At 34.2% G+C, this 24,166-nt stretch overlaps 1 long non-coding RNA gene and 1 other non-coding gene across 9 annotated transcripts in view; one reads left to right on the top strand and one right to left on the bottom strand.

Annotated features, from left to right (window-relative positions):
• The window catches only part of LOC119255848 (uncharacterized), a 428,764-nt gene that overhangs the window by 304,628 nt on the left and 99,970 nt on the right, over positions 1 to 24,166 (top strand). For all 8 annotated transcript variants that reach the window (XR_008553572.1, XR_008553573.1, XR_008553569.1 and 5 more), the window contains one exon: positions 2,789 to 2,879. This is a non-coding gene — a long non-coding RNA (uncharacterized LOC119255848). The remainder of the gene's footprint in view (positions 1 to 2,788; positions 2,880 to 24,166) is intronic.
• On the bottom strand, positions 21,131 to 21,263 carry LOC119256449 (small nucleolar RNA SNORA41). Its single transcript, XR_005127779.1, has one exon. It is a non-coding gene; the product is annotated as a small nucleolar RNA SNORA41 (small nucleolar RNA).

Here is a 24,166-nt window from a genome sequence, read left to right as displayed (position 1 = left end):
CAAAATGCTGTTTCTGAAATTCTTAAGTCTTCCTTTCCATTTGCGAGTGATGGGCAGGAGGTGAAACAGCCTCTTTAGGAAATAATTGAAAGACATTTTTACTACACCCCTATTCTCAAATATTCTGTTTGAGTGTGTGATCCAGTCATGGGCTTCATAGGTAACCAAACTAAAAATAAAAGGGGAAAAAGAAAAACCTGTTCATTTGCAGTGGATTTACTTCAAAATTATGCATTTTTTAGTTAAAAAGTGATTCAAAATTAGCACCAAGCTGTTGATAATAATCCTGATAACTGGCATAGAGCTTATTTTGTAGGGAGTGGGGGACTGGATTTTAAATGCTTTGATTTTAAATCATTTACCCCACTGTGAATTCAGGTTTTTATATAAGTTGTTTACTTTAAAACACTCTAAATTAGTGAGCTTCCTTTTTCTTAAAAAATTGTTGCGTTGTTCCCTTTGACAGCTTATTATAGTAATAGATTGCTTCCACCAATTTTTTTTATTTCTTTAAAAATCATAATTTAGTTATTTTCTGGAAGCACAATTTAGATTTTCAATGGAAGGTTGGTTTGAGTAGCAGAATTCCTGGAGTTTGGGTTTTTTTTTTTTTTAGCCAAGGAAACAACTCTCAGTCTTTATCAACACTCTTGTTTGTGCTATTGCTCTCTGAAGCAATTGACAATTTAGCTGGACCACCTTAGAGTGCTACTAGAGCAAACTACTCTTGTATTTAATAGACCCACGATAATAAATCCAGTAAGTCCTTTTCTTACAAATGCATGTATGTGTTTATATACTTTGTATGTACACACACATGTTTTCATTTTGGTTTTTCAGTTGAGTTATATTTAAAGTTCATTCAAAGAAAATGGAGACATTTTCCTTGAACATTAGACATTGTGATTTCATTTTCTAGAAACTGCAGCCAGGTGTTTTATCAGAACCAACAGTCTATAAATATGAAAATTGCAGTTACTAAAATTAAAAATACACTAGGAGAAAGGAGAATTTAGGATGGAGTGGCAGACTCTTGGAGCAACATTAGTCTTAGATGGGCCCCTTGGTTTTTTTTTTTTTCAGTTTCTGAAGTGGTCCGTGTTCCCATATTTAACTGGGTTTGAAAGATTTAAGTAGAATTTACCATCTCTGGAACATCAATAAAACCCATAGAAAGCTGTGTCTGCTGTAGGTGGTTCCAGGAAATCCTTATTTAACATTGACTTAGTTTACTGTGGCTCGGCTTTTTCATTTCTTCTGAGTTAAAGCTCGCCATCTCATTTCTGCTTCCTTCTACATCTGTCAGTATATGTACATGAGAAAGTCTATGTTATTAAAAGAATAATAACCATATTGCAGGTTTCTGAACCCAAGATTGTATTTTCTTTCTCAAATATTCATTAAAAAATATAGATTGTATTTTATTGAAAGTGCTCTTTAATGAATAGTATTTCTGTTTGCGTACAAGAAGGAGCTTCCAGTGCAATTCCCTGACAGTAATTGTGGTCTGAATTGAGAACATACAGTAACAGAGTACAGTTAATGGCCACCCTGTGGATTGAGTGCTCCACTTTTGTCATATCTGGCTACTTTTTAAAATGCAGGAATTAGTTAGGCCAATAAAGAGTTAATTGTGTTCTTGTGTCAGGAAACCCTCATTGAGCAGAGAGAGGAATTCTTTGTCTTTAATGCAAAACAGAAATTTCAAAGACCCTGGCAGATGATAATATATAAATAGTAACTGAGCATCTATTGTGTATGCGTGTGTATGTGTGCACACGCGCTGTGTATAATGTAAGAAGGGAAAACCCTCCAATAAGTCAGCACCAATGTTAAGGAGCGCTGAATGAGTCAGTGGCCCTTTTCCATACAGCTAAAATAAATAAACAGAACAAAGCACTTTTCTAGCCACACTTCATCTTTCTACTTCTATCAGTTAATTTCATCTCCGATCACCTGATTTTTTTGCTAACATGTAAAAAAAGCACTTTGAAGTAAATAAATGGCTCCTTTGTGTGAATATGGACCTCTCCATAAGGGCCAGTCCAAACAGATATGTTCATAAATAGATTAAAATGAAAGAGATCAGGATTACAAAGATAAAATAGATGTGGGTGTTTGTAAGATTTGGAGAAATTGGAAGCTCATAATTATTTAAATTTTCTGATTTGTTAGAACTTGAGGAAGAGTATTTGTGTTTGTACAATTTACAAAATATGTGACACATATGCACACACATGCACACACACACTCATAGTGATCTGGATAACATCTTTGCCAAAGGGAATTTGCTCTGAAAAGCAAAAGCCAACATAAGCTAGAACAGATATTTCCTAAACCTATCCAGGCTTTTGTGAAAAGAAAGATAATATGTATTATCAAAAGTCTTCTTGGAAAGCGAGAAAATCCTTTACAGGTGGAGCATTTGATAAAATTCCTCAGCTAATATTAGGGTTCCACACTGAAGGTGAACAGTATATCAACCGACTAGCATTGCTCCAGCACCACCTGATCTGTCTAGAAACACATCACTAAAGATATTTCAGTTTCTTGTAAGTTTCCACAGCCTGTTTGGTGACCAAAGATTTACACCTCCTGTGTGGTGCTGGATTTGCAAAACCATGACGTTTTATAGTATATTTGAAAAATCTGAAACTGAGGTTATCTTGAGGACCTTATCATTATAACAATGTGGAAAATTCAGTTACAAAAGCAGTTATTTAAAGAACTTGTCCACATACTGGTTTTCTTAATTTTTTTCTCTGAACTGATTTTGTTTTCCTTTCAGAATTGACTACTTGATTGGACAGCCTAAATTTTCACGCTCTTTTCAAGAGTAGATCTCGCCAGGAGCACACTCTCCTTGATATGTAGCACAGGTAACCCTATTATTCATGTTTGAGCTGATAAATTAGAAGAACATGCACAATATTTGTTGTGATGAAAAGCTTTTTGTTTAATAGTTAAAATATTTTTCAAGCAGCTTTTTTTCCCTACCTAATGGTGCAATTTTATTTTGGGTAAGTGAGTTTAATTAGTAAACCAATTGATTTTTTTAAGACCACACTTAGCATGATAGAATCAGCATGGAGCAAATCAGATTGTGTTCTCATACTTCATATGCATAGTGTCCAGTCAAATTCTGATCTTCCAAACCACAGGGCTGAGGGTGAAGCAGTAAGAATGTGACATTATTATGTTGATGGAAACCTGAAGTCTTGTTTGGACCTTTCACTGCATCATGTATGATATAAGTATTGGCTGCATTGGAAATAAAAAAAGTATAGCAAATAACTCACACAGGTAACCATACAAAGTGTCCATTTGGTGGGCAAAGTGGAGTACTTTCCAAATTCGGAGCAGTACATTGCACCAAAGTAAATTTTAGGTTTGTCTGTACCTTTTTGAACCAGCATTCATTGGCAGTGAAAGTGTTAAATGAGATGTGAAGACTTTAAAAAATGTAATTGTGATGTTTCAAATATTTTGGCATAGAGCCTATTGATGTCATCATTTCCATCTTTGACCAATGGTATAGGTGTTTGCTCATCTCACAGTTCTTTTGAGACAATAGTATTTTTAGAATTGAAATGGGCATTTATATTCTATGGTATATTAACTAGATGTGTGAATTGATTAGGAAACAAAGAGAACTTTCCATTTAAGAACCAATATAACTTGTGACTTATCAGAGTTAAGAATAGGTCATAAACAAAAATTATACTTTTCTTCAGTATGATTTAGAAGAAAATTTCAAAAAGATGTTGCAATAGAAGGGGAAACTATATATGTGTGTAGGGTATGTATATAAAAATATATATATACATACAATTTTATTTTATTTCGTTTTTGTTTTGTTGTAGCATTAGTATTCATGCTTGGAGTCATTTTAAATTTATACATAGTTTACAATTTCTTCCTCAGTGACAAATACAATGTAGGATGCTTTGAAGTACTGTTATCATAGTGATCATTGTTTTTAGAAATCATGGAACTTTTTTTAATACTTTACTCAATTGTCCTCAAAAATCTTCTCTCACAAATTCAAAGTGACAACCCAGTACTACATTCATTCATATAGGTGGGTTTTCACTCCAGCCCCATCCTTTGTGAATAGATGTAAGTAACATCAATCAAGTGTGTGTGGATGTTGTTACTGTTAGTGTTATTTTATTTCTAAAAATATAATGATAAAAAAGTGGAAATGACCATATTAATTTTACTACTTGTAGCAGTTTATACACACTTATGAAGCAGAACAAACATTAACTATCAATACCAGTTGTCTGTTATAAGTAGGTATAGAAACAACAGCAAATAAAACCTATTGCAGTTATTAATCTGTCCTTCTGTCAATTTCTGCTCCAGACTGTTGTGATTTGAAAATCCTGTGCAGGACATTTGCATCACAAGCAACAATAATATGTCAGCAGCCAGAACCCATGATGCCATTTTCCTAAAGAAACTTTCCTTATACTCCAAGTATTGTCTGTTCACAGTTACCTAAAAATTCACTCTTCAGGATTCTGAACACATACCCCAAAAATTTATCTGGGCATACAGACTTAGGAAATCACTGCTAAAAATTAAAATGACACTTAAACATATGTGTTTCCAGAATACAAATATACCAGTATCTGGTATCATGGAATTAAGTGAGGCAGTTATAGCTAAAGTATGTAAACTTGCAGTGATCTTTATTATCAGCCATATACTAATGAGCACACTAGCATGATTCCCATTTGCTAAATTTGTTAGTTTATGTGATGGTTTTCAGGCTCAAATTAATGTTGTGCCAACGAAATTATAACTTGAAAATTGAGCCAGATTTCCTTTAATAGATCTTTATTGAAGTAGAAAAACAACATTTTTAAGTGTTTAGAAGAGGCACCATTCAAGAGATCTGAGTGCATAACTGGGGTCCAGGACTGCTGTGTCCCAACATTATCATGACATTGTCTCATGTGATTTCAGGTGGCTCTCGAAACTTTTCTGTGTTTTCATGCTCGTAAATAAACTGAACTAATACTTGTATGTAAAACATTCTACCATCTCTAATAAAAGGTGCAAGGAGCTCTATGTACACCTCTTCAGTTAAGTACAAATATACATTGCCAATTATATAAAAATAATAATAATAACCAGAGGATTACTCCAGATGGAATACAAATCAGTTCCTAAAATGCTACGTTGGATAATATTTAACCTGAAATACAAGGCTTATGTAAAATAATTTAATGCCTGGTCAGGTGCTGAATAACACAGTGATTATTAACCATCTTGAATAGAAATATATTTATATAATGCTTTATTCTTTCCAAAATCTCTTCATTTACATCATCTCAAATCTAGCACATATCTCAGCATCACATAAATTATTCCTTAAAACCTATCTATCTTGGCAGCCTAAAGCGCCTCCGTTGTTTCCTCAGCTTTTGAAACTGATTCCATGAGCTACAGTGAAAATCCAACTCATAACTTTACAGGTTCAACTCATATATACGTTTATGGTGGGGATTTATTTCTGAGGAAATGTATTTCCCTAACAGTTAGGCAGGGAGGCAATCAAGTTCTAAGTAGCCACCCAGAGGGAGTGAGGGCTAACTGCTGTGTTTTGTGTTCCCTGGGTAATACTACGAACAATGAACAATGGTATGATGGCTATGCTATCTTGACCTGCTTATCCTACAGGATAATCAGTCACATGGTTTTAAAACTTACATTTTTGGTAGGGAATCATACATTCTTATTTGCATTTCATCTAAATTCATCGCTTGCCCCTTGCATTTCCTACCATAAAAATAGATCAAAAGTTCCATCCAAAAATACATCATCTGGGGTACCTAGGCAGGGAAATCCCTCTTTTCCTCCTACATTGATCTCTGTCATTGCTGTCTGATGGGTCAGCCAGAGATCCTCATGGAAACAAATGCTTACATGACACAATTGGTGGGTTTTGCTTTTACACTCACTGCAGGGTTGCTTGTTTCTTTGTTTTGATTTTGATTTTTACATTAAGGGAAACTTGTTGACCTCTTAGATTTCAACAGCTCGTGGAAAACAGTCAGGTCTCTCAAACAGAGATATCCAGGAGACATAAAAATAACTCAATTTTTTTTCTTTTCATTTCCTGTAATTTCCCTCTTTTACTCAACCTATTTTTCTTCCCTTTTTTGTAATTACAGTACCTACATCCTAAATTTGCAAAGAGGATTAAATTGGTTGATACATGCAAATTATTAATAATAGTTACTGTTACACAGCAAATTATCAAAAACATTTGGTTGCATTATTTTTTTTAAAGATTTATTTATTTATACAAGCACTGGGTACAGTCCGAAGCACAGAAGGGTGAGAGAATTCAGAGCCAGAGAGGAGAGCAGAGCAGGCAGACAGGCAAAGTACACTGCTGAGGGGAGCAGCGGGTGGCAGGAGAGGTCTGCGCACCCTGTGGGACCCTCGCCCAGTGGCCGGGATGGAACCAGCGCTGCAGAGGCTGCGGGCAACTTCGCAACCCAGCGCTCAACCGCTGCGCCACCGGGGAGGCCCTAGGTTGCATTATTTTAACTGTGCAATATATTAGCTTCCTAGGACAGCTGTAACAAAGTACAACAAACTGGGTGACTTCAAACCACAGAAATGTATTATCTCCCAATCGTGGAAGTTGGGAATCTGAAAGAAAGTGTTGGGTTGTGAAGGGGGACAATGTGCTCTCTGAAAACTCTAGGGGAGAGAAGTTGACTCTTCTTGGATTCTGGTGGTTGACAGCAATCTTTGGAGTTCCTTGGATACTCCTCCAATGTAGGAGTCTTCTTGTGGTTTTCTCCTTGTGTTGCTGTCTCCGGGTAGCAGTCTTTTTTAGAAGAACACCAGTTCTGTTGGAGTAGGGACCTACCCTACTGAAGTGTGACCTCATGTTAACTTTAATTTCCTCTTGAATGACCTTATTTTCTAGTAAGATCATATTCTGAAATACCAGAGTTAGAACTTCAACAAATCTTTGGGGGGGGGGCATAAGTTAGCCTATAACAATATTCCATTCCTCTCTGCAAATAGCCTGAAGCTGAAATTGTCTTCACTCCACAGGCAGTCTGATCCTTATCAGCTATACCCTACTTCCTGTAATGGAAGAATTTTAAAACCAGGAGTTTTAATTGATTATTCCTCCTTCTTTTGTGCCCCCTTTTTTCCTATCAATTATCAGATCCTAATGGGGCTTCCAAATTAATATCTCTTTACTAATTCTCATCTGTTTGTCCACTGTGACCCCTTTTTTCTGGAACTACTCTTGTTTTCTAATTGCTTATCTATCTATACCCTCTCAAAGAGTCTCCACAATATAGTTAATGATCACTCTAAAGATAAAGCTTGATCATGTCAAGACCCTGCTTACAATATTTAATGACTTTTAATTGACCTCAAGATCAAGTTTCAAATGCATGTCCATTTTATCCTTTGAGACACACTTATCATTTTCGTTCTCTCGCATCTTTTACCACTTGTGATTCCTCTACCTCTCACTCCTTTCTCTCCTTTTCTGGCCTTTGTATAGTTCTTCAATGTTTGTGTCCCACACTTTTTGGTCTTCCCTTTACCACCAGTTAATTACTTCTCTTTCCACAATAAATTTAGACCGCAAATCCTCAACCAGTTTTCCATAATTAACCCACACTCTCAGTCAAGGCTGAATTAAACACCATTCCTATGAGCTCCTTGGCATCCCATAACTTTTACCAAAAATAATACATTTTACATTGCATTGTATTTTTCCAATTACTTGACTGCTCTCCACACTAGACTGTAAATTTTTGGAGGACAGGGCCTGAGCATTATCTATAACCGTATCATTGTATCCCCAGACTAGGACATTCCTTCATTCAACAAATACTCAAAAACTACCCTTCACCATTAACGGCATTACAATACATGATGAACAAAACTTTTTTTGTCTTGTGCTACAAAACTTGACGTACTTTGAATAAAATACAAAAGTAAATAAACAATTATACAGTCTAAGTAGACTTTATAAGGGTAATACAAATTTTTATAGTCTCAGAGAGTTAGGCATGAATAATACATGAAGGAGACCTGAAAGATGAAATGAGTTGCCCAGATAGAGTGGCGAGTGTAAGTGCCAAGAAAAGAAACAGCACATGAGGACCAACCAGTGAGAAATGCAACAAAGTGAAAGAGGCCAGCAGCAGAAGGCAAAACAATCTTAAAATCATTTCAATTTGTGTTAAAATGTTTTTACTTATATGAGCACACCAATACCTGATATCACAGAATTAAGCGAGGAAGTTATAACTGAAAGTATGAAGTTATAACTGAAAGTAACCTTGTGATGATCTTTATTATCTGCCATATATTAATAAACAAAATAGAGTGGTTCTCATTTGCTAAATCTGTTATCTCATGGGATAATTTTTCCTAAGAAAATTGAGAAAATATCAGAGTATTCAATTGTAGAAGGATTTGTGCATCTATATTTCAGATGTGTCAATTTTGTAGAAACTGAATCAGGACAAAATTGAAACTTGGATGCCAGTTACTATTCAGGTGAAAGGACATGGAGGTGTGGAGTAGGGGAGGAAACAATAAGCCAGTGAGATGTCAGGTAGCCTCGATGAATAATAGGAAGTAGAAAAAGAGAATTTGGTGATTGTAATAGAAAACAGTGAAGAATGACTAATTTTTGGACTGGATATGCTTTGATGACATTCATTGAAATGAAGTATATGATATAAAGTACAGATTGGGGACATGTGGAAAATTATCATGCAATCCTGAATGTGAGGTAGGTGCCTGCATAATGGCCTAGAGGGCGTGTGCAGGAAGCAGTATGAAGGAACCGATTGGTTATGTTTGCATATTGCTCAAGGAAAAAAATCTTTACTAATGGTAATGATTAGTTTATTCATGTTACTCTACAGATTCTCATCACTGGCTAGACCTTAAAACTACAAAGGGATCATTTTTTTTCCTCATGAGATCATTTGAAAAAAAAAAAAAAAAACTATACCCAATCTTCGTTCCTAAACATTCAGATTTAATTGGTTCCAAGCATCAATATTAGTATTTCTTTAAAGTTCCCCAGGGAATTATAACTGGAATTTGGTATTAAAATTACCACTCTATGTTAAAACAATAACAGCAAAAAGACTCCAATATCTATAGTGTAGACCAAAAAAAAGAAAGAAAAGCAAAAAGTCCCTGGACAATTTCTTGCAGGCCTTCTTTCCACCCTTCACAGATCCAGTACCTCCTACTTCCCCAATGAACTGAAAGCGATGCACTTCTATGCCTTTACTTGTGTTTCCTTCCCTGCTAAAATCACCTTCCTGACCACTTCTGCTGAATTCCTATTTACTCTTCAAGGTCCAATTCATATGTCGCCTCTTCTCTGAAGCCTTGCCCAACCCCCATCTGGAGACAAAATTAATCTCCCACATTTATCACATCATATCATAATTATTTGATTGCATTTTAACTGGATCATTAGAAAGACAGTATTGTGCATTCTTGGAAATGTCAATGAAAGAAGGAAAAATGAAGAGCATAATTACAAGGTTGTTTTCTTCACTTTAAAAAAAGGCAACTTACATTTGCATAGCATTTTCATAGACATCTTATTTAATCCCACAGAAACCTTGGGGATTATGCATAAAAAAGAAAGCATTATTTCTCCCCCTCAATAGTAGTGATTCTCTGCTCTATTTTTCAAAAATACCATTTTTTAAAAAAGTCCCTTAATAGATTTGCAATATTTTCTTGTTTTACTAAATATACAACTAAGTGCTTGCTGGGAAATTATATTTTGAATATGCTTTTAAAGGACATTTGAAGTTGAGAATGAGCTTGTGCCGGACGTCTTGTTTGTGCCTATCAGTCTACTCACAGCACCATCCTCTGTGCTCTCTGAAGAGAGTCTTCCTGACTGACCATACAAATGAATGAGGCCCTAGCCCTTTGGCTTAAGGGTATGTGATCACAAGTGGACAGTCAGAGGAATGAAGAATGAAGAAGTATGTTACTGCCAAGGGTGACTGTCTCCTTTGACTGAATGGCATTTGGTCCCCTTCTGGAGAATCCTCACCCTGAAATCCCACCCCCACCCCTGTAATCCTCAGGCATTGAACAGTATTTAAAGTGTTGTTATAGTTACGTGCATTTTACTAGAGTCTAGACATTGCACCATGTTATCACTTGTGCCTCCCTTAATTCCTAGACATGCTGTTCTATATAGTACCTTTATTAAACTCTCTTTAAACTGTCACATTTATTTATTTATTGCTGATTGAAATAATTTTACTCTTACTTTAGATATATTATACCCTCCCCAGGAAATATTTATATCATACTTGAAAAGAAAAAAATTCACTCATTATTTCATTGACTCATTTGTTCTTCAGTAAATCTTTATTGATCCAGGTAATATGGTAGGCATAGGAAAATACAGGTGGCAGCTAAAATATAGAGTCCCTGACCACCTAGATAATAGAGGACATGCAGAATAAAAGGAATATATTGTGCTGAATGTTTAAGTGTCATAAGAGCAATTTTGGAAATAGAAATGTTGTATATTATGTATGTACTATAAATGAGGGATCATCAGCCTGTCAAAGGTAAATAATTGACATAAAAGTGATTTCTCCAACCCATAGAGCCTCCTCTGATATTTAGTAGAAATATATTAAATAATTGGATCAACCTGTGAGTAGTTAGAGCAAAGTTTTCAATTATGTTTACCACTTATGACAGTGATTAAGAGCATCAGCTTTGGAAATAGGAGTATATAATTTCAAATCTTGCCTCTAACTCTATAATGATAACCATATAATTAGTCAACATTTCAAAACTGTTTTCCCCTCTGGAAATCCTGAAAACTAATATACCTTCATCCAGGATATTTGGGGTATTGTATGAGTTAATGTATATGCAGTACTTACTCTGGAGTCTAAGTACAAAATAAACTGTGCCAATTATTGTTATTGTATATTATTATTATTAAGACTAAGGTAACAGTTTAATATAAACTTAGTAACAACTGAAGAACATACATACACTAAATGAATTTATGTTGCAAGAATATCAATTACAATGGAGTTTAGCTTTGAATAACAAAAAATGAAAAGATGAAAGATATTAAATATGTTACTTACGTATTTTGCATATATGATAGACATTGTAAGAGCCTCTTTTTGCAAGATTGTGGCTATAAAGAATTTTAAAGTAGGTAATATTTAATTGATGGACAAATGAAGCCATCTCAATAAATCTTTCCTTAGTGAACTCCCCTAATTTACCATTGCTCTCCATTCGTTCTGTAAAAGATAGTGACTGCCTACAATAGGCTGAACATTTAGGCTAATAGATAACTATCTAGATGGACATTCTTTTGGTTATGATGTGATATTTCATTGTGGTTTTAGTATGCATTTCCCTGATGATAAGTGATGATGACCAATTTTCATGTGCATGTTGACCATTTGTATATCTTATTTAGAAATGTCTGTTTAGCTCTTCTGCTAAATAGATTGGTTTATTTATTTTCTCTTTGTTGAATTGTGTGAATTCTTTGCATACCTTAGATATTAGTCTTTTGTCATGTGTATGATATGCAATTATTTTCTCCCACACTATGGAGTGTCTTTTCATTTAAATAAGAGTTTCTTTTTAATAATGCTGTGCAGAGCTTTTTAGTTTGATGTAGTCCCATTTGTTTAATTTTGCTTTAATTTCTCTTGCTATTGTGGTTGACTCCCCAAAGGCATTACTAAGGCCAATGTCTCACAGTGTTTTGCATATATTTTGTTCTATGCATTTTATGGTTTCAGGTCTTATAACCATGTTTTTAATACATTTTGAGTTATTTTTTTGAGAGGTACTTTTCTAGTTTCATTCTTTTGTATATGGTTTTCCAGTTTTCCCAACATCATTGTTGAAGTGACTATCTTTTCTCCATTGTATACTTGTGGCTCTTTTGTGATCAGTTAACTTTCGTACAGTATGGGTTTAATTCAGGGACCTCAATTCTATTCTGTTGATCTGTGTCTATTTTTATTCCAGTATCATACTATTTTGATACCTGTAGATTTGTTTCTAGTTTAAAGTCTGACTGATACCATTCATTTTTTTTCTTTCAAAATTTCTTTGACTATTTGAGGTCTTTTGTGATTCCATTTATTTTTCATTAATGTTTGCTCTATTTCTATGAAAAAAGACTTTGAAACTTTGAGAGACTGATTGAGTCTGTATATTGCTATGTGTAAGGTGGCCACTTTAAATTACAATTTTTTGTGTTGTTACTATTTTTTTACACTGATGTCTTATTTGGTTTCCCTATATTCCTGTTATAGTGAAACCATCTGATATTTTTCTTTTTCCTTCTGACTTATTTCACAGAGTATAATTCCTTATAGCTCCATTCACATTACTGCGAATGGCATGAGTTTATCTTTTTTGATTGCTGAATAATATTCCACTGTGTATATATACCACATCTTCTTGATCCAGTCATCTATTTTTGGGCATTTGGGTTGTTTCCAGGTTTTACCTATTGTAAATAGTGCTGCAATAAACATATGGGGAACAGGTGTTCTTTTGAATCAATGTTTTTGTGTCCTTTGCAACAAAGCAAAACCAGACAGGGGAAGAGCACAGGGGACTGAGGTAATGGTACACAAGAGCATTGGTGAAGGAAATCTATGGGGACTACACCTGAGGGGATGGGAGAGGCAAATATTGTTTAAAAATGAACAGTGATGTAAAATGAAAAAAAAAATTTTAAGTTAAAATAAAAGCATTCAATACACATTGAAAAAAATAAATAAATAAATTACAACTTTTCCAAACCATCATCAAGCAACATCTTTCCATTTCTTTGTGTTCTATATTAATAATTTTCCTTTAAGTAATTTCTTACAGTTTTTATTGTAAGTTCTTTCACACCCTGTTAGATTTAGTACCATGTATTTAATTATTTTTTGGTATGATTGCAAAAGGAATTGTTTTGTTGATTTCCTTCTCTTCTAGTTTTTTGTTTGCATATAGAAATACAACCAAATTTTGTATATTGATTTTTAAGTCTACCACTTTATTGTACTGGTTTATTGTTTCTAATAGTTTTTTAGTGGCAGATTTCAGATTTTCTATGTAAATTTTCATGTAATCTAGAAATAGTGATAGTTGCTTCCACTTTTCCAGTTTGGATTCCTTTTATATCTTTCACTTGCCTAGTTGTTCTAATTAAGACTTTCAATACTATATTGAATAGTTATGGTGAAAGTAGGCATCCTTGTCTTATGCCTGATCTTAGAAGAAAAGTTGTCAGTTTTTCAACATTGAGTATGAAGTTTGCTGTGGATTTGCCATATATGGCCTTTATTATGTTGAGGTATGCCTCTTATAGCCTCATTTTATTGACAGTTTTATCGTAAGTATGTGCTGGATCTTTTCAATTGTCTTCTCTGCATCTAATGATATGACCATGTGATTTTTGTATGTCCTTTTGTTGAAGTGGTGAATCACATTCATTGATTTATGGATATTGTATCATCCTTTCATCCTTGGAATGTCTCCTACTTGATCATGAATTATGATCCTTTTAACACATTGTTGAATTAAGTTTGCTAAGATTTTAGTGAGATTTTTTATAAGTTCATCAGGAATATTGGTCTGTAGCTTTCCTCTTTATGTGATGTCTTATGTCTACTCTTGGTATCATAGTAATGTTGGCCACATAGAATGCAGTTGGAAGCATTCCTTCTTCTCTAATATTAAAAAAAAATTGAGAAGCATAGATATTAATTCTTTAAGGGTTTGGTAAAACCATTAGTGAAACCATTTGGCCCTTAGCTTTTTTTTTTATTACCGTTTCAATTTCCTTGCTTAAAATTGGTCTATTTGGGTTGTCTGTTTCTTCCTGATTCAGTCTCATAAGGTTAAATGCTTTTATGAAATTGTCTGTTACTTCTGTATTATCCAATTCATTGGCATAAAGATGTTCGTAGTGTCTCTCATGGGCCTCTGTATTTCTGAGATCTCTTTTGTAACTTCTTTGTCATTTCTGATTCTATTAGAATTTTGTCTCTTTTTTTCTTAATGAGCATTGCTAGAGGTTTGTCCATTTTGTTTATAATCTCAAAGAACCAACTTTTGTTTAAATTGATCTTTTGTACTGTCTTTTATATTTCTATTTTGTTTATTTCTTCTGTAATTATTATTTCCTTTCTTCAAGTGGCTTTTGATTTCATTTGTTTATTATTTTTTCTAGTTCTGTAAGTTGTGGGGTTAAATTATTTATTTGAATTCTTTCTCGTTTCTTAAGACAGGCCTCTTGCTCTATGCTTCCCACTTAGTATTTCTTTTGCTGTAGCCTATAATTTCTGGCAGTTTGTGTAGTCATTTTTGTCTCTCTTCAGACTTATTTTTATTTCTCCTTTGATTTCGTATTAACCCAATACCCTTGCAGTAACATCTTGTTTAGTCCTCACAGTTTTGAAATGAACCCACTAGCTTTTGTGATTTCTAATTTGATACCATTGTGATTAGAGAAGACTAAATAAGACTTCAGTCTTCATGAATTTATTGACAATTGTTTTGTGACCCAACATGTGATGGGTTCTATTATTTCTTTAAATGTTTTCTGTTCCTCCCCATTTCCCCTAGTGTGATACCAATTACCTTTATGTTGCTTTCCATAATAGAAATGGATTGTTCTCAAAGTGCATCTTCATTTTTATTTACATCTTGTTTTTCTCTCTCTTCTCCCACTTTGTCTTTTGTACATTACTGCTTTTGAGGTATTTATTCAGCACTCCATTTGTCTATCTTCTTCTATAACTTTCTTTTGAAATCTTGATCTCGTTCATTGGACTCTTCACATACTGAATATCTGATATTTTCTTATTTAAAGCTTCAATTTCTATCTTCTGCTCATTGATTTTATTTCAGATCTCACCATTTTTTCGGAATTTTCTTATATCACTTTGATCAGTTTTTCTAAATTATATCTCTTTGATTTGCCTTTTGAGTTTTCTTGTATCTCTTTGAGTTTATTATAGAAATCGTGCACTCTTTATCTGATAAGGAGATACAATCTTCCACATCTTTGTGATTAATTCTAGAGAATTGTTCTCACCTTGTGATGTCATTTTCCCTTTAAATCTCAAGTTGCCAAGTATTATATATTTTGTCTGCTTATTTTGCACTTCAAATTTCCCTATTTTAAAAAACATACATCCGTAGTTGTAACTTAGAGAGTTGCATTAATTTTACTTTTCCCACAGGGTGCACTTTGGTTTGATTTGATTTGATCTTTTCTTGGCCTTTGTAGGTTTCTGTTTCTGCTGGGACCTGTTTTAATAATTGCTGGGTCAGCAGGTTGTGGAAGGAATCTGAAGGTACCAGCTGCTGGTGCTAATGTGCTGGGGTGGGTGATGGACTAATGTTTGCACCATCACTGACATCCCTTCTCTTTGGGGTTCAAGATTTGAGACTTGGCAGTCTATATGATGTTAGTGTGCTTCACAATGTAAGTACCTGCCCTGAGGGATAGGCAAGGGTGACTGCAGTCAGAAGCCTTCCTCTGTTCTGCTCCTTAGTGGAAAACTGGCCAGCATGCAGCTCTCCAGCTCCTTTGTATGATTTCCCCTTCTTTCAGTGGTGTGTGCCACCAGACCATTTATTCTCTCCCTGCCCAGGAACTCTGACTAAGACTTCTTCCCTACTGTCTTATGCTCCCCACCTCCAGACTGAAGTGCCCCATTGTTTCTCTCCACCTCCCTTCTGTTCAACAAAGTGTGAATCTCCTTAATGTCTCCTCTGTACAGCCATTTTTGGTCTCTGATGTACAAGGGGTATGTCAGTTTCGCTCCAAGCCATGACCCTCTCTTGATATTTTTCTATCTCGACTTAACTGTTATATGTTCCTCTGCTACCATCTTGGTGATGTCCCTGACCTACTATTGTAAAGCCTCCTTACACTTAGTTGTAGTCACAAGGCTAGCTTCTTCCTAGGTTTTTAAGAGCAGTCATGCCTTCTCAGGCTCTTTCTATACTTTCAGCTAGATATAGATGACATTAAGACCCCGAAGAACAGTTGAATAATAAAATGGAAGGAGATTGACCGCCACATGAAAGATGATCACCCACTAATCAGAAATATATCCATTGTTCTATTCATTTGATTAGCAGATATTATTGAGAGCCCACTATGTGTCAGACACTTTGCAGGGTGCTGAGATTATATTAGTTAATAAAATAGACAAAGTTCTTACAATCAAGGAACCAGCTGCACAAGCTTTTAAAATGTCCATTTTCTCAAAGTGAACCTAAACTCTTTTCAAGAGCTTTGTTTTCCAAACATCTGTGGACATAATTCCAAGTCACAAAAATATTACATAGCATCACCCAATAAATCCAAATCAAAGTTTACCAAAAAATACTGCACTTTGCTTTTAAAAGTGCTAGGTACACTGGTAGTTTCCATTCTGTCCTAGTCTACTATATTCTAACTTAGTCCGACCCTTCAGTTCACTTTCCATAAACCAACATCCATATTTTTGACCTTTTCAGTATCCTAGCAGCCTGATTCCTTGATCTCCATTCTAATTAAATTGAGGCTGCTTACTTAATTTAGCACTTTGGAACCGGACACATAAGGATTTGAACTTCTACTAGATCATTTTCTAGTTGTATTCCTTTTAAAAATCTCCTATCCTTCTTGAATTTCAGTTTCCTTATCCATAAACTTAGGAAGTTTAGACATAATTCGTATACCTATTGTGAGAATTAAATAAGCTCACAAAGTCAGTCAACAAATAATCTGCTATATCATGTGATGTTTTGATTGTAAAGAATTCCACTTTCATGTTCGAAGACTAGCAAAGAATTCAGACGTAAATCCATTTTTAAAAATTAGTAAAAAGAGACATATATTGGTTCCCATGAAATTTAGATTCTAGCGAAGGCCTCATGTTTTAAATCTTGTGCAAAATGAGAACAAAAATGCCAAGAAACTCACACTAGGCCAAACCAGATTAAACTAGTTCTAGCAGAGTAGTATACACTGAGGAAACGTAGAGGTAAGTTCAGTAGTAAGTATGTAGGTCTCATTTCCTATCCCCATTGCAACACATATAAATGAAGTCTGGACATCAGACTCCCAGGGAAAGGCAAATCCTTGTGGAGCTTTTAAACTGAATTATAAAGGAGAAATTAATGACTTGATCATAAAGATATGAATGACCCATAAATATCACATCATAGAACCCAGGCCCAGTCCTTACTTTGCAAGGCCTGTGGTTTTGTTTAGAATAACACAAGTTCCTCTTCTGTCATGATCAGGTTGTTGTCACTTAATGTTTACCAATGGGGCTCAATGAATCAAGAGGGAGCAAAGCTTTCCCACATTAATATTTCTGGTTGAAACTGGGATCCAAGCTATGGAGTTGACCAAGATTGTCTTCAGCAGTGGGCCTTGTGTTCACAGAGCTTTGTAGGAGAACTGCTCTTTTTCTTACATGAAAACCTTCAGGAAATCAATCTTTTGTAAGTTATCCCTTACCTTCCAGTCATGCTCCTGATCCTAAAAGGTGACCTCTAATCGTGAAACTACTCTGTAAGCAGTTCTCACCATTTAACCTATAGCATCTGAGGAGCTGGTCCCTGCTATTCCCATAGGAAATATTGGAAGACAGTGGGGCATTCCAGATGACTGCTTCCAGTGTCCAGATCATGTCCATAGAAGCAGATAGACATATGTAGCATTAGTCTTGGTAGTACATATTGTTCAAGCAGTTAAATTTAAAAAGGTCAAGTGCTAGCTAGGACCAATAATGTTGCTCCCAAAGCCCATTCCAATGATTGGAGGACTTTTTGGTTTTTTTGTTTTTAAAGATTTATTTATTTATACAAGCACTGGGGTACAGGCCAGAGGCATGGGAGGATGCGAGAATTCACCAGAGATAGAGCAGGGAGCAGACAGGCAGAAGGACCGAAGTACACTGCTGAGGGAAGCAGCAGGCGAGACAGAAGAGGTCTGTGTGCTATGTGGGACTCTCCCTGGCTGGCTGGGAATCGAACCGGTGCTTCACAGTGCTGTGCTCAACCTGCTGCACCACTGGGGAGGCCCGACTTCTGTTTTTCTGATGCAAGGATGAATTGTATTACATGGGTTGCTTAGCCTTGGGAGCTATGATCCATTTATGTTACTCCCTAATTCAGAACTAAATCTTATATTTATATTTTAGATTTACAGTCCCGAGAACTCTAGTCCTAGGAAAGGTCCTAACTAACAGGATCAGTCACATCCCTGGGCAGCTGTTGCCACTTTTCTCTGTCCAAACAGTGGTTATGGGTCTAATTCCTGCTTCATATGTGATAATCTCCATTAGATCATGAGCCAAATTCTCAGAATCTCCTTTCTGACATTGGTCCACAAGCTAAGTCTTTACTTAATGATTATAGTTCTCTTTGGCTCGAAGATTTATTTATATTTTTCTTGCATCTGAGTATTTCTTTTTAAAAATATTTTTCAATCATTGTTTAATTGTTGGAAGGGTGTGTATGTGTGTGGAGGTGTTTATATATTATTGCATAAACTCTTAAGTCACTTGCATTGAAATCATTCATTTTGTATGCAACTTATTTTTATACTTCTGTATTTCTCATGCATCCTTCTGCTTTCTTGTCTTAGTTCCTGGCCTTTTATTTTTCTAAATGGGTGAGAAGGATATGGATTCATTCTGGATTCATTCTATTCAGATTCTATTAATTTTTTCCTACTTAGCACTCAAGTCACAAAGCATTCTTTGTTTCCAGTCAGAAATAATGACCCTAGCTCTGACTTCATAGTATACACTATCTCTGTCTCTTTGAGAAACCTTTCAATATTCTTAGGGTCCACTACTGTTTCAACACTTATATTTGGATCTAATAGAAGTATAACTCATAATTTGATGTCTTGTTTATCTTATCTGTCCACTTATGCATATGACTTATTTCTCAGATTGAAGTATAAATTCCTCTTTCGTGTCTCCCAAATGGCCTTTTATACCAAATTGATATTCACTGAATTGATAGAAATTGAATGAAGGAATAGTGTTATGAAAAAAAATCAGATGATATAGTTTCAGCCCCACTAGCTGTACTTACTTAGAGTATTTGACCATACTTTATATGTTTTGAGTTTTCAGGTTCTAGAAATGTGATCTATTATGTAGCTATAATCAACAAGTAATTGTGGAGGATGATAATGGTGATATTTTTATTATAATTTTAGTCAACTAAGTGTGCAGAAACTCTGAACTTTAAAATCATCTAATTAAAATATTACATAACTCAAACTGTGGGATTAATTTAATAAGCAATTGTTTTTAAAGAATATCTGTTTGAAACCCAGATAAAGTTTTCAGTAGGGTTATATTCTTTTTAAAACATCTAAGTATACTTTATTTCTCTTGCTGTATTTTCAGAAAAAAAAAAACTATTTTATATTGCAGTGTTCTTGATTTCTCCATAATTTCTGCAGATCTCAAGAGTTATACACATAAGGCAATAGAAATTTTTAGATTTAATACTACTGATTAAATACTTTTCAGAGAACAGAGGTTTTATAAGGTGAGGAAAATATGTGGGTAAGATAATTGAATATAGTTATCCTAATCTTTCTACACATTGCTTCCAACCTCATTGGCTTTTATTCTTACAGCTTGCCTGAGACCAAAGCACTTACCATTTGTTCAGTCAAAATTTAATAAAAGGAGAAAACTGCTATGTTATTTTCCCAAATGTTTACTGTGTGCATTTCTCATTTGCCAATGTTTTGATTGGCAGCTTTATATGACCCAGGATTTTAATTTTATATGAAATTTGATGGGAAGTATATTTTAGAAGTCATAATCAAAAGTGACTGCAGCTCCCCTTTATGTGATTTTCTAAGGAAGCATTTGTTTCCCCAAGATGAATACAAGAGTCTTGGGGCACAATGAGAAAGATATGCATTAATAGGCTGCAATCACTTTTGCTGCTTGTGGAAACAAATAATACCAAACAAGTAAAAATAATAATAATTCATGGAAATAATTTGGTACATATTTTGTTTCCTGAAATCCATCTGAGTGACTTTCTCTTTTGGTGTTTTTTCCTTTTAGGTTAGGGTTTCTTAAATCCATTTTAAATAGACAAAATTTAGAGCCTTCGAGGCAGTGGTTATAAAATAAATGAGCTATTTTCATTACTGTATTTTGATTATCATTCTCAGTTCTTTCTGTTGTATTTTCCTTGGTCCATGGATCAGAGCATTAGCATCATTTCACAACTTGTTAAAAAGACAGAAATTCAGACCCCCCCACAGACCTGCTGAATAAGAATCTTGTTATAACAGAAACCTCAAGCAAATCATATGCCTTTCGATTCTGAGAAGCACTATTCTAGCCAAAGTTGTTACATATTTTAAGACCATTCTCACACTCTTTAATCATCATGGGTTAATTTTTTTATAATTTTTCTATTGAAGTGATGTTGGTTTACATCATATGTTTTAGGAGTACAGGTATATATATACCTCTTCAAATATTTGTTGCCACACCACATCCACCACCAAAGTGCCATAACCCTCCACCACATACAGTGCCATAACCCTCCAGTTCACATCCCTTTCTAAGTTAATTTTGTTTCTGCAGTCAGATTCTAAAGTTTGTTTACATTTGGTTTTAACTGTTCTTTTACTTTGTTTCTTTACATTCCACAAGAGTGAAATCATCCATTGTTTATCTTTCTCCTTCTGACTTGAAATACTTAGTCCAATTCCCTCCGTATCCATCCATGTTCCTGTAAATGACAAGATTTCATTTTGTTTTTATAAGATAATCGACTGATTTTAAATGCTTCTCATTCTCCCAATTTAGTTTCCCCTGCCTTGAAGTTCATGTGCTCTATTCTTCATGTGTCAGAGAAGAGTGTTATCACTAGGAGAATATTCTGCATTTCTAGTTAATGTAAAGATATCACTTTTTTTAACTTAAAAACTCAATTTTATTTTTTCTACCCTAGAGCAAGACACCTAACACATCACCATTTGTTTTGTAATGGATTGTCACCTCTTTTGCCAAACTATAGAATACATCTTTGTTTGTCACAGATAGGCTCACTTTCTGTTTTACTAAGAAAGAGATATTTAATCTTCGAACAGTCTCTTTCCCACAGAGGAAAGCCACAACTGCTACAACAAAAACAGTTGCAGACCAATAGCTGTGGAAAGGATATCGCTTTTTGCAACCTTCTTTATTTTAACTATTTGGATGGAAAATTTTCCAAATTGTATCATGTATTTCCTAATTTCTGAAAATGGGTCTACAGACCATGAAAAATCATGGTTTCTTAATAAATACTTGTTATTATTGAAATTTCATTTATTCTGATGGAAACAAAAATGAGCTTAAAGGTTAGTGAGTTATTTATGTATTGATAAAGCTTATATGATTTTCCATAGATTATTATGCTGTTTTAATTAATTTCTTAATTTAATTGATCTTTTGCTCCTTCCTTTAGTAATAGTAGTGTCATTTAGTAATAGTACTGTCATTTCCTCAAAAGTTTCACCACTCACATTAAGTTCCCTTCCTCTTACTCTTATTACTACTCTGCAATACTATAAATTTTCTATTTATAGTGCCCTACCTTATTGAGGCAGATTTTTCTTTCTTGTTTTAATATATTCATTTTTTATTTCATCTAATATTTTCCCCTTTATGATTTTTCTTTTTCTGCTACTTATGTCATTTGGCAATTTAAGTCTCTTAAATTCAATATTTAATCCATTTACATTCCTTGTAAATAATGATATATCTAGTTTTAGATTTACTATCTTTTTGCTTTGCATTGAACCCCCTGTTATATGTTATTTTTTTCTTTCCTATCTTCTTTTACATCAATATAATTGTTTTTTGTTCTTTTTCTCTACTCTAATGTATTACCTTAAAGTTTAAATATTATTTTAGTGATTATCCTTGATCATAATATGCATTTTTGACTTATTGAAGTTATTAAAATTAATGATCTTACCATTTTCAAAAAATGCTAAAATTTGAGAGCATTTTAACATGTTTCTTTTCTGAAATTTATTATTATTGCCGTGCATTTTAATTCTACATATAAAAACCCTCAGATACTATTATGTCTTTGTGCATTTTGTTTTATGTTGTGTTTCTATATTGTGGTTGTATCATTATATCCAGTAAATACCTATTTATCCTTTTTGTTGCTCTCAATTTCTTGTTGCAATCATATTTTTGCTCGATATACACTTTTATATTGGCAGTTATTTTCCTAAGCTCTTTTATGACCTTTTCCACTGTCTTCTGTTTACATCATTTCTGTTGGTGAATCAGCTGTCTAATTCACAGGTGCTCTGCTGAAGGAAATACACCTTTTCTTCTCTGACTGCTTTTAATATTACTCTTTCTCTTTGGTTTTCATCTATCTTACTCTGTGTGTCTAGATGTGTTTTCTCTTATATGTCACTGGCATATGGAATTTGTGAGTGGAGGTACTTTATCAGTTTAGGAAAGTTATTAGCATTATCTCTTTAAATATTATCTCTGACTACATTTCTTCTATTATTCCTAGGAATCTAATGATACATATGTTACATATGTAACATATTTCATTTTGTCATATGTATCAAGAGGTTGTACAAGGAAAATCTCTTCTAAAATCTCTTCTGGTTAAAGTAACTTGAAATGCAACTCTGCTGCTATACAGGACAACTAGGGAAACTTGATATAATTCAGGGATCATTGATTTAAGAGCATTGTGGGTCACTGAGGTAATGAAATTGGAGGTACAAATATGATAAGACTGGAATTAAAAAAAAAATACTTTCACCCAGTATTTTCAGTTTTATGAAGTGGGCAAAAGGCTGAGAATCCAGAGTTTAAAGTTTCCACTTCTCATAATTTTTACAGGCTGCTCGATCAAGGGAGAGAAAAGTTAAAATTGTTTTTAGGAAGATGGTCAGGTTTTAAGTCTTGTTTAACTGTGGTATATAATGCAGTATAATCAACGTTGGCTTTATATTTAAATAGATCTTCATTTGAATCCAAGCTACACTACTAGATAAGCTCCACACTGTTTATAATGTATCTAGAATGGAAATTATAGTATTAGATACTTTTTATTGTGGTGATGGCTAATAGCAGCTGGAATAAATGTGTTTGGCATGAAGTTGTCATTCAAAATGGTAACTATTAGAGAATAATACCTACATTATCATTCTTAACCTCTACATGATTGATGCACTAATGTTAGGTGCTTTAAAAATAATATATTTCTGTGTCATAACCCTCTGAAACCTTGTAATAATGACTCAGGAATGAACTAAAAGACGAGAAAGATAGTTTGCTCTGTACATAACCAAGCTTTTCAGCTCCCTGGTCTCATTCTTAGATATGGGTATGATTCTGTAGGTTTTCAAGTTCTCAGACATGTCTTTGCACTAAATTTATCTCACCAGCTCTTCTTGGTTTCATGCTAACTCGTGTTGGCAACTCTAAGACAAAGAATTTTATTGGAAAGAGGGAAAATTTCTTTCCATAGTCTCATGTATTATACATTGGCTATAATTTGCAATGTTTGGGGCCTGTATGTGGTCTAATATTTATTAAGAACTTGTTATGTTCCTGACATTAGTCCAATTATTTTATACGTATTAACATCTCTAATACTCTTATCAAGGCTCTGAGTTGGGTACTATTACTGCCCTCATTTTATAGATGTAAAAACTAAGGTAGACCTTTTAAATAGTTTTTCTAATATTTCACAGCTGGAAAGTGGTAAAGCCTGGATACATCCTTGGTGGTCTAGTTCTTAATCACTATATAATAATTCCTCTCACAGTTATTACTATTTTCATTGTGAATATTATCTTAGGGTTTGGAATCCTGGCAGGTTAAAATCATTTCTCATTAAAAGCAGAAAAAGAAATGTGTGTAGGTTTTGTTATAACTAAAGATATTTGGGAAATTCATTGTCTTGTTATGCATGCTGAACTTAATTAAAATTCCTTTGAGAAACCCACGCTATTCTTTAATATATTGCAACTAACCTCAATGTCAAATAAATACATCCATGCCAGATACACATAAAAATATTCACTAGAGAA

This window comes from Talpa occidentalis, unplaced genomic scaffold (assembly GCF_014898055.3).
Source record: "Talpa occidentalis isolate TD23 unplaced genomic scaffold, MPIMG_talOcc4v2.1 talOcc4.3, whole genome shotgun sequence".
NCBI lineage: Eukaryota > Metazoa > Chordata > Mammalia > Eulipotyphla > Talpidae > Talpa > Talpa occidentalis.
This window is presented reverse-complemented; position numbering and strand designations above follow the sequence as displayed.